The 9,098-nt window shown below is 32.1% G+C and overlaps 1 long non-coding RNA gene across 1 annotated transcript in view; it reads left to right on the plus strand.

Annotated features, from left to right (window-relative positions):
• The window catches only part of LOC111736644, a 79,626-nt gene that overhangs the window by 32,278 nt on the left and 38,250 nt on the right, over positions 1-9,098 (plus strand). The window lies entirely within an intron of this gene.

The following is a 9,098-nucleotide window of genomic DNA, read 5'->3' on the forward strand; positions in this document are numbered from 1 at the left end:
TGAGGCTGCAAAATTCTTGTATATTATGATGAAACAAATGATTGTGTAATTCCATAGTAGCTACTTATGTCTTTTTTTAAAATCTCTTTTATTTTCTACTCTTGGATAAAAAATCATAACTGTAATCAGAGTGTTGAGAGTATTTCAAGAACAAAAAACTTGCATATTTTCGAAAGGATGCAATCAAAATTCCAAAAAGGATTTTAAGAATTTGACAAACATCAATATTGTATGTAATGAAGAACAAAGGGTCACAAGTAGCCAAGAAGAAAAATAAGAACAAATGAAATATTTGCCTTAAAACATATTGAGACTTATGACCATATTAATATGTTGCAGGTACAGGAATAGGAATAAACAAAACTAATAAAAAAGCCAAATGACCTCAAAGTAGGCACATTTGATTTATTTTAGAGCTGGCTTTACAGATGACTGAAAAAAATTATCACATATTCACTAAATGTTTTTAGGACCATTAACAATTCACATGGAGAAAAAGAAGCATTCAGATTCGATTTTTACTGTATGTCATTCACAAAATTAACTTTATATGGAAAAAAATCAAATTGAAAATTATATATATGAATTTAGGAATTTTAAGGATGTACTAAATATAACACAAAACATGCCAGTGACATAGGAAACATTTACTATGTTTAAATTAAGGCATTTGTCCATAAATATACATGAAAAGAAAGAAAAAAGACAAACCAAACACTGAGAAAACAGTATTTGTAATTTGAAAATAGCAACCAGAACATATAAAGTATATCTGTAACTCAGAAAGTAAAATACAAAATAAAAATAGTGACTACATATAGAAAAAAGGTCAAGAAGAGGCATTTCACAGAAGATCAGTAAATGGCCAGCATACATATGAGAAGAGCAAATGACTGTGATAAGGCCACATGTTAATATAATGTGCTGCCGTGACATTTGGTAAGATCTCAAGCCATGACCTAACCATACTTTTCCCTCTTCATGCTGCTATCATGGCTTACTCGTGAATCAGCCCTTGTTACCAAATGAACAAAGTGCATATCCTGCTTATCCCTGAGTAGCAGTTCCCCACGAGCCCTCAGAAATATACAAACACTCACATCCTCCAGCAGAACCCAAAGGTCACCTCATCCTCTTGATACTATAAAATCTTCCTCACAGCCCCTGGTTTTTCACTCTGTTCCCCACCCATGTGGCCTGTACAGCACGGAGTGTCCCCCTCCCCTGGGCTCTGAATGTATGTGACTAACAAACTAGTCTTGATCTCATCTTTCTAATGTTCAGAGTTCTGAGTTAGGCTATCCCATAATTCCAGAGTGGAATCCCTCCTCTCCAACAGGGTGAATAAAGATGATGGAAACAATGACATATAAAACTACAATAAATACTATATGAACTAACCGTTTTGATGAACCCTGGAAAAATGAGATAAAAGTGAAATAGGTGAGAAATGGTAATCTCCTACTACAGGTGCTGGCTTATATCACTGGTCTTCCTGGTTCTCCAGCTCACAGACAGCAGATCGTAGAACTTCTTGATTTCCAGAATCAAATGAGCAATTCTTATAATAAATCTCTTTATATCCATATCCATATCATCTATCTATATTCTTTTGGTTCTATTCCTCTTGAGAGCGCTGACTGATACACAAGGCTTAGAAAACTGTGAAGAGATAAATTATATTCATTGCTTAGAACAACATAAATTTAATATTTTAAAGCATGATGACAGATAAAACAAATTTGTTTGCAGCATATGTCAGGCGTTGGTTTATAAACCATTTTGTGTTCTATGTTCTGGTTCACTCTTAAAAATAGCAATTCTCCCTAGCAGTTTGATCAAAGGAATGTAATATTGACTGTGTTTTGGGGATACTTTTTATTGTTTTCTTTTTTTTTAATGAGTAGACAATTTCTAAGCAGTTGTAAGTTTACAGAAAAATTGAGCAGAAAGTACAGAGTTACCATATGCCCCTTGCCCCACCATTTTCCCCTATAGTTAACATCTTGCATTAATATGGTATGTTTTTTACAATTTATGAGCCAACATGAGTATATTGTTTTTAATTAAAGTCCATAGTTTACATTAGGATTCACTCTATATTGTACATTCTGGTTGTTTTGACAAATATATAATGACAGCTATCCACTATTATAGCATCATACAGAATAATTTAACTAACTTAAAAATCCCTTATGCTCCATCTACTCACCCATTCCTCTCCCTTCAACATCTGTCAATCACTAACATTTTTACTGTCTCTATAGATTTGCCTTTTCCAGAATGTCATATAGTTAGAATTATATAACATGTAGCCTTTTTAGACAGGTTTTTTTTCACCTAGCAAGCTACATTTAAGGTTTCTTCATGTCTTTTTGTGGCTTGATAGCTCATTTTATCAGTGCATAATATTCTATCGTGTGGATATACCACAGAATATTTATCCATTCACTTACTGAGAGTCATCTTCATTGTTTCCAAGTTTTGGCAATTATGAATAAAGCTTGTATAACATTTCTATGCAGGGTTTTGTGTGGATGTAAGTCTTCAACTCCTTTGGATAAATACCAAGGGCTGTGATTATTGCATTGTATGGTAAGAGTATGATGATTTTTGTAAAATAAAGCCAAACTGTATCCCAAAGTGGCTGTACCATTTTATGTTTCTATCAGCAATGAATGAGTGTTTCTGTTGCTACACATCATTGCCAGCATTTGGTGTTGTCATCGTTTTAGATTGTAGCCATTGTAATAGGTACATAGAGATATTTCAGTGTTCTAATTTGCAGTTTATTAATGACGTCGAACTGATTTTTAAAAATTTGATCTTTTGTTATTCTTTCAGGGGGCCTTGGTCTGGTATAGAATATTTATTATAGCTAGAAGTAGAAGTCTGTCTATAATAGTGTTAGAGCCTTCTTGCTGCTTTTTGGAGCTGCTTTTAGGCCCCTCAATATTTCTAAAATATCTATTCTATTCTCATTGTATTAGATAGATATGCAGTAAGATTAACCTTTCAAATCACATAGGTTAAGTTAGATTTATTATGGATCTTGCAAGACTTTCTGATAATTTTCTTCTAAGAAAAACATTAGAAACAATAAGCTTCATTATATTTGTTAACCTCAATGTTAAATCTGTATTAATTATAGTAATATTTTAAGTTTTTTTAATTGGCAACTTAAGACAATAGTTTTCTGTACTAGTTGATGATGAGGCTTCTTTAAAAGTAATGCATGTCAAGTTGGATGAGATTTTCACAATCTTGCAATTTGAATTTTGTGCCCTATATAATTTTTAGTAAGAAGAATTAAAGTTGTACAACGATAGATTCCACCCCCCACCCATGGTAAAACTAAGAATATATTTTGCATGAAATCTCTATAGAAATTATATTATTTTTATAACTGAAATAGAGGAAGAGAATATTTGAGAAAAAATTCTGAGGGGGTTTGGCATCAAACGATGAAGAGTAAGATTTACCCAAAAAAGAAAATATCATTGGCTTTTAAAAGATATTAGAATTTAAAGATACGTATTTAAGAGAAAATCAGACACATTATTTTTTTTTCCCCTTAGGGAAAATGATATTTTTCTGATTCAAATCGAATGTAAGTATAAAGTAGGGAAGCTAGAGAAATATTTGAAAACTATCTTCACCACCAGCAATTAAATTGGGCTGTTAATGTTATTATAATTGTTGATTACTAAAGTCTGATGTAGATCAGATCCTAACCACATCAGGGTATTACCTTTGAACTTTGGCCTTGAAAAGAATAATACCATCTTAAATGTGGGTGATAATTTAAGCTCTGAATGAAAACTGAAAACTAATGTATAGCTCTTTCAGGTTAGCAGTAGTATCAGGTTTGAATTGAAGCTAAAAATACCACTTAGAATAAGTTTTCTTAGTAACATGTAAATTAAAAAGAATTATCAATGTATTTTGTAGGCTCTGTTTCATGAAAACATTTGCAATGTCACTGGTGTTATACATCAAGCATATCCCTTAGATATTTTCATGAAGATTTGCAGACACATGTGTATTCATTATGTATTCATTATCTCTACAAAAGGGTTTTGGGTATTTTTAAGACTTGGCACTAGGACTGTATGGTTTCTTTTCAGCAAATATCTGATTCAAATGTGTTTCCTTGAGAGGTTGCAAAAGATGAAACTCAAAAGTAGATATTAGACCTTGATGAAAAAGCAAAGACACAACCACAGTAGTCAGTGAAGACTGAACCCACCTACCTCCAGGTTAAACCAGTGGCACAGAAGGAATTGGTGCACGTGAGTATTCAAGAAATATGCTTACCTGCTGAGAAAAGCCTGGAGATACCATTATACTTCTCTACCTCCAACTGATATATCTACAGAAATGTGGTTTATAAAGGGTAAAGAGGCTTAAAGTGTTTTATGAGCAGTGGTTTGAATTTTAATAGCATCATTAGGCCATGGTGTGTGACTTACTGTCACTCTAAAATGTGCATTATAAAAAAATAAAATAAAAGGCTAATAAAAGTGTTAGGAGATAACTTCATCCATAGAAGGTCAGATGTAAGAGTATAGCAAATTGACTGGTTAATTGTTCTCATTAAGCACATAAGTTGTCTTAAATTTGTATTATTCACATGACCTTCAGAGAAAAGATGTCCTGAGCATCTTAACAGCAGCCCACTTTTGTTGTTGTTGCTTTAGTCCTTTACACTATCTTGTGAAGAAACCATGAAGAAAATGAGGTTGATGTTTTATTCAGTTGTTCTATAGTATAAAATAATTGCAAGTTCTTTGGTTAAAACACAAGCACTAGTAATGTTTATGTAGCGGAGAATTTACATAAAACTCTAAGGAATTGCAGGATTGAGAAGCAAGGATGAACAGAAAATAATGGTTAATTGCGATAAGAAATTTAACATCAAAAGATTGCTATTCTTTTTTGGAAGAAAAGAATCATAAGAGTATGGATACATAATTCACTTCATATGTTTAATAGAGTCAAAGTACTAGCCTTTGATGCACAGTGCTAATGAGATGTGTTTTGTAAGCACTACAGCAAGAGGTTGTTTGGAATGTGTAACGGACTACAAGGAGATATTTAAAAAATGGCTATTTGAATGATGGATACTAGATCCAAATTAAATATTTATTTTAAAAAATATGTTCTCTTTTCAAATTGGGACTGAAATGATAGGGCCCAGTGCTGGCACTAGAATATTTTGTCTTGTGGAGTCTGTTTCCTATTTTTACAGCCCACATGAGTTGTTTGTTGCTTTTGTTGACAAGGCCTGTGGATTCTGATTAAGCTAGCTCACCTGACTTGAGTTAGTATTCCTCTGGCCTACTTACAATGCCTGGATTAATCATTCAGAGAGGTTTGGAAATATCACAGTAATAGAAAGGAATAAAAATGCTTTTCCAACACTCTCGTTAGTAGAAACTGACATTGAATTATACCTTTCTTATAAGCCCGTTCGTTGTCATTTTTTAGCTACGTTGGTTGTAGCATCTAACCAACTTAAACATTCGCATTATCAGAAAATATCTTCTGGATTTAACATGTTACATCAAGTAAGTTAAAAGAATCCCGGACTCGCTAACAAATATAAATCATATTTAGTCATGAGTCACAATTGAGCATAGTTAGATATATTAATATTTTGGAATTTTGAACTAGAAAAGATTCTATAGTTGATCTAACATGACGTAAAATATTACAGCTAGTTCAAAATATTATTTGGACTAAAAAAGTATTATTTGTAGTCAGAGTGGAGTTATACTTGAAGCATACAAATTATTTAACTTCTTTGAATCTAACTTGTTTGATTAAAACTAACATGGCTTACCTCATAATGTTGATTAAAAATTATATTAAATAATGAAATAAAATGGACATTATATGTGTTCAGTAAATCTCAGATTCTTATCTCTTATTTTGCAAATGTAGATACAGGATCAGAGACTTAAGTTAACTAAATCTATGTTATCAAAAATATTTAGTTCAGATGCCTTGAGCTAAAACCGGACCTCCTAATTCACTTCCAGTATTCTTCTAATAAACTTTATGATTTTAACTTCATTGCATACAAAATAACAGTGAGAAAACATCTATTTACTTTAGCTGTGTGGGTAACATTGATGCATTAATGAGACCATCTAAATCTATGTAATGTTCCATTAAACTCCTATTCTTATATGTAAGATGCTCTGAAAAAAAATTAACTAGAAATACCAAGATATATTTTTATATTTATATAAAGCTATTTTCCATTTATTCAAAAGTATTCATAAAATTTTTTTTTCACTGATAACTTATAACAAACTCTTAGAGTTTTACATCTCAAAGACTACACTTACTATCTTTGAGACACATTTTTGTTCATTAAAATATATTTTAATGCCTTTCTTAAAATATATTTTAACATCCTTATATTTAACACGTTTTTGTATCTCTGTTTACATGACTGGATTTTTTCTTCTTAAGCTTTTAGCATGATCCTATTCTTTTTTTTGTAACATGACTGTCAAGATCAAGGTGTTGGTAGGATGAGGAGTAACTAACACTGATGACATTGCCGATTAAAGTTGAACATATGTATAATATGCTATGAAACAACTCCATGTGCGCCAAAGAACATATGAGAGAATGTTCAAAGGAGTGTTATTTTAATTTGTTCAAAATTATAGGCACAAAAATTCATTCAAGAAGGAATGTAGTTTTAAATATATAGTCATAACAAAAGGGCGATTTGAAACCACAAAGCAGAAGATATTTTCAGTATAAAATGGACAAAGTTGAAACAGCTATCGGAAATAGAATGGATCGATAATGGAGACTATATTCATGCTACATATTATTATAATTCAATTAAATGTAATGTACTACAGTTGTATGCAATAGTAAACATTAGTCTCGATGTTGGACATGGGAAGTCATATATAAAGAAATCTATACTTTATGATTCTACTGAAATGGAAAATCAGGCAATTTTGAAGTATAGTTTCAGAAATTAAGATAGTGGTTACCCTTGAGGACTAGGAAATATATGTTGATGGGAAAGTGAAAAAAGGAGGCTTCTGGGTCCCTGGCAACCTGCTCTTTCTTTCTTGAGCAGTGGCTAAACATGTGTTCACTTTGTGGTAATTCATTGAAATCAATATTTATGAATCATTCACTTTATAAATTTAAAAATTTCAAAGAAATGTTATTAAGTAGAAATAAGTCAAAAATAAAAGTTAAATGAAACTATGACAGTTACTTAGTAAACCTGGAATATAGATCTTCAAACAGTATTAATTAGCACTAAAATCCTGCATGAATTATTTGACTCCACTAATACCACCCGACTCGTCTAGAGTAATTTTGACAAAGGATAATTGCTCATGGCTCATCTATCTTTAAGTGGAGAGCTTTTATTTACTTCATAAATCTAGGCTATTGTGGCAGAGAATACCTGGAATTCAGGTCAAAAATATATATCTTCATATTAAGTATGCATTTTTTCCTCTAATCCCTCTATTTGAAGGAGGACCTTTTCTTTATTTTACTGTGCCTTGAAGAAAGTTTAAGTTCAGGTTTCTGTGATTGCAGGTCATAAAAACATTGCTTTCATTTGAAAAGTATACCGGAAAAAAAACATTATGTTTTCCAACTTCTCCTTTAAAGTTTAGTTTCAAGTATTACATTCTCTACCCCATATTTACCCTTTAATATTTCTTGCTTTATCACAATTCACACTCACTCAGGTATCTTTGAATTGATACCCCTGCTGTTCCTTTATAGTTTTTTAATCATTAGTTTTCTATCTTTACTCTCCTTTCCCCAATTTCTATTTTCTATAATCCCTTTACCAACAACTTTTACTTTTTCCCATTGTCCTTCACTGTCATTCACCCAACAAATTAACCTCTTTTGTCTCCCTCTCACTGACCTCTTAAATACCAGAATCTGACTCCTGCCTACACATGCCACAGAAATGATCAATGTGCTGAAAACAATGGGCAATTTTAGTCATTAAAATATTTCACATTTCTGAAATTGTTGGCACTGTTATTATTTCCTGCCATCCTTGCTGCCTTTTAGTTCATTGATAGCAAATTCTCACAATTCTGTTTTTTGACTGCTTTTTTCCTAGAACTGTTGTAGACATTTTTCTTTATCTCTTCTTCAAATGGTGGTGATTCTTATAGATCTCTCTTTGACCTTCTATGATTCACAAAGTCTCCATTAGCAATTTTTTTTCAAGTTCATGAACCAGTGTAATCACATGCCGATGGCATCTGTCTTAGAGTTTCCAGATATGGTGATTTGACTGCTAGCAGTTTACATGTGACAGGTATACACACACACACACACACACACACACACACACACACACACACACACACACACACACATATTGCATTGTATGTTCACCGCCCATAGTTAAATTTCTTTCTGTCAAAACCACAATGAAAACAACATAGTCTTTTTAAATTAGACAGAAACCAATCAAACACAGAATCTCTTAGCATTTAAGGAATGGAGATGGGGAGCAGATACAGATTATTTGATAAAGGATTTGTGGCAGATAGAATTCATTTCCTGGACCAATGCTCATTTTCAAGCCTTCTCTGTTGCTCCATTCTATTAAAGATAGCAAAAGCTAAATATAGGCAACTCCCACTTAACATCAGCGATCCCTTATGGAAATCAGACATTCTGCTTAAAATGTAAAGCCTATATTTATTATTATAAATGTACAACATTCTAACATGTTACATTCTATATTTCAACTCAAAATCCCAACCATCCTCTCAAAAGTGTGAGAATAATAACAATCTCACATTTATAAAAGCCATAAAAAAATCAAGCTTGCTCTTACTTTAAGGCAAAGAGAATTCTAAGTGATACAGGCTATTTTAGTAGAAAACTACCAGGATGTATGTAGTATTCAAACCCAGATGCATGAAAATACAATCCAGCAAATATTAGGCACAAAACAAGAAAGGCTTTTCTTCCTCCACTAACTTTATTAATTAGAAACCAAATCTAACATAAGCAAAAATAACTTACGGGGAAGAAACCTAATAGTTCACATAATTGAAGGGAACCTTAAA

This window comes from Pteropus vampyrus, unplaced genomic scaffold (genome assembly GCF_000151845.1).
Source record: "Pteropus vampyrus isolate Shadow unplaced genomic scaffold, Pvam_2.0 Scaffold21, whole genome shotgun sequence".
In the NCBI taxonomy this organism is placed as follows: domain Eukaryota; kingdom Metazoa; phylum Chordata; class Mammalia; order Chiroptera; family Pteropodidae; genus Pteropus; species Pteropus vampyrus.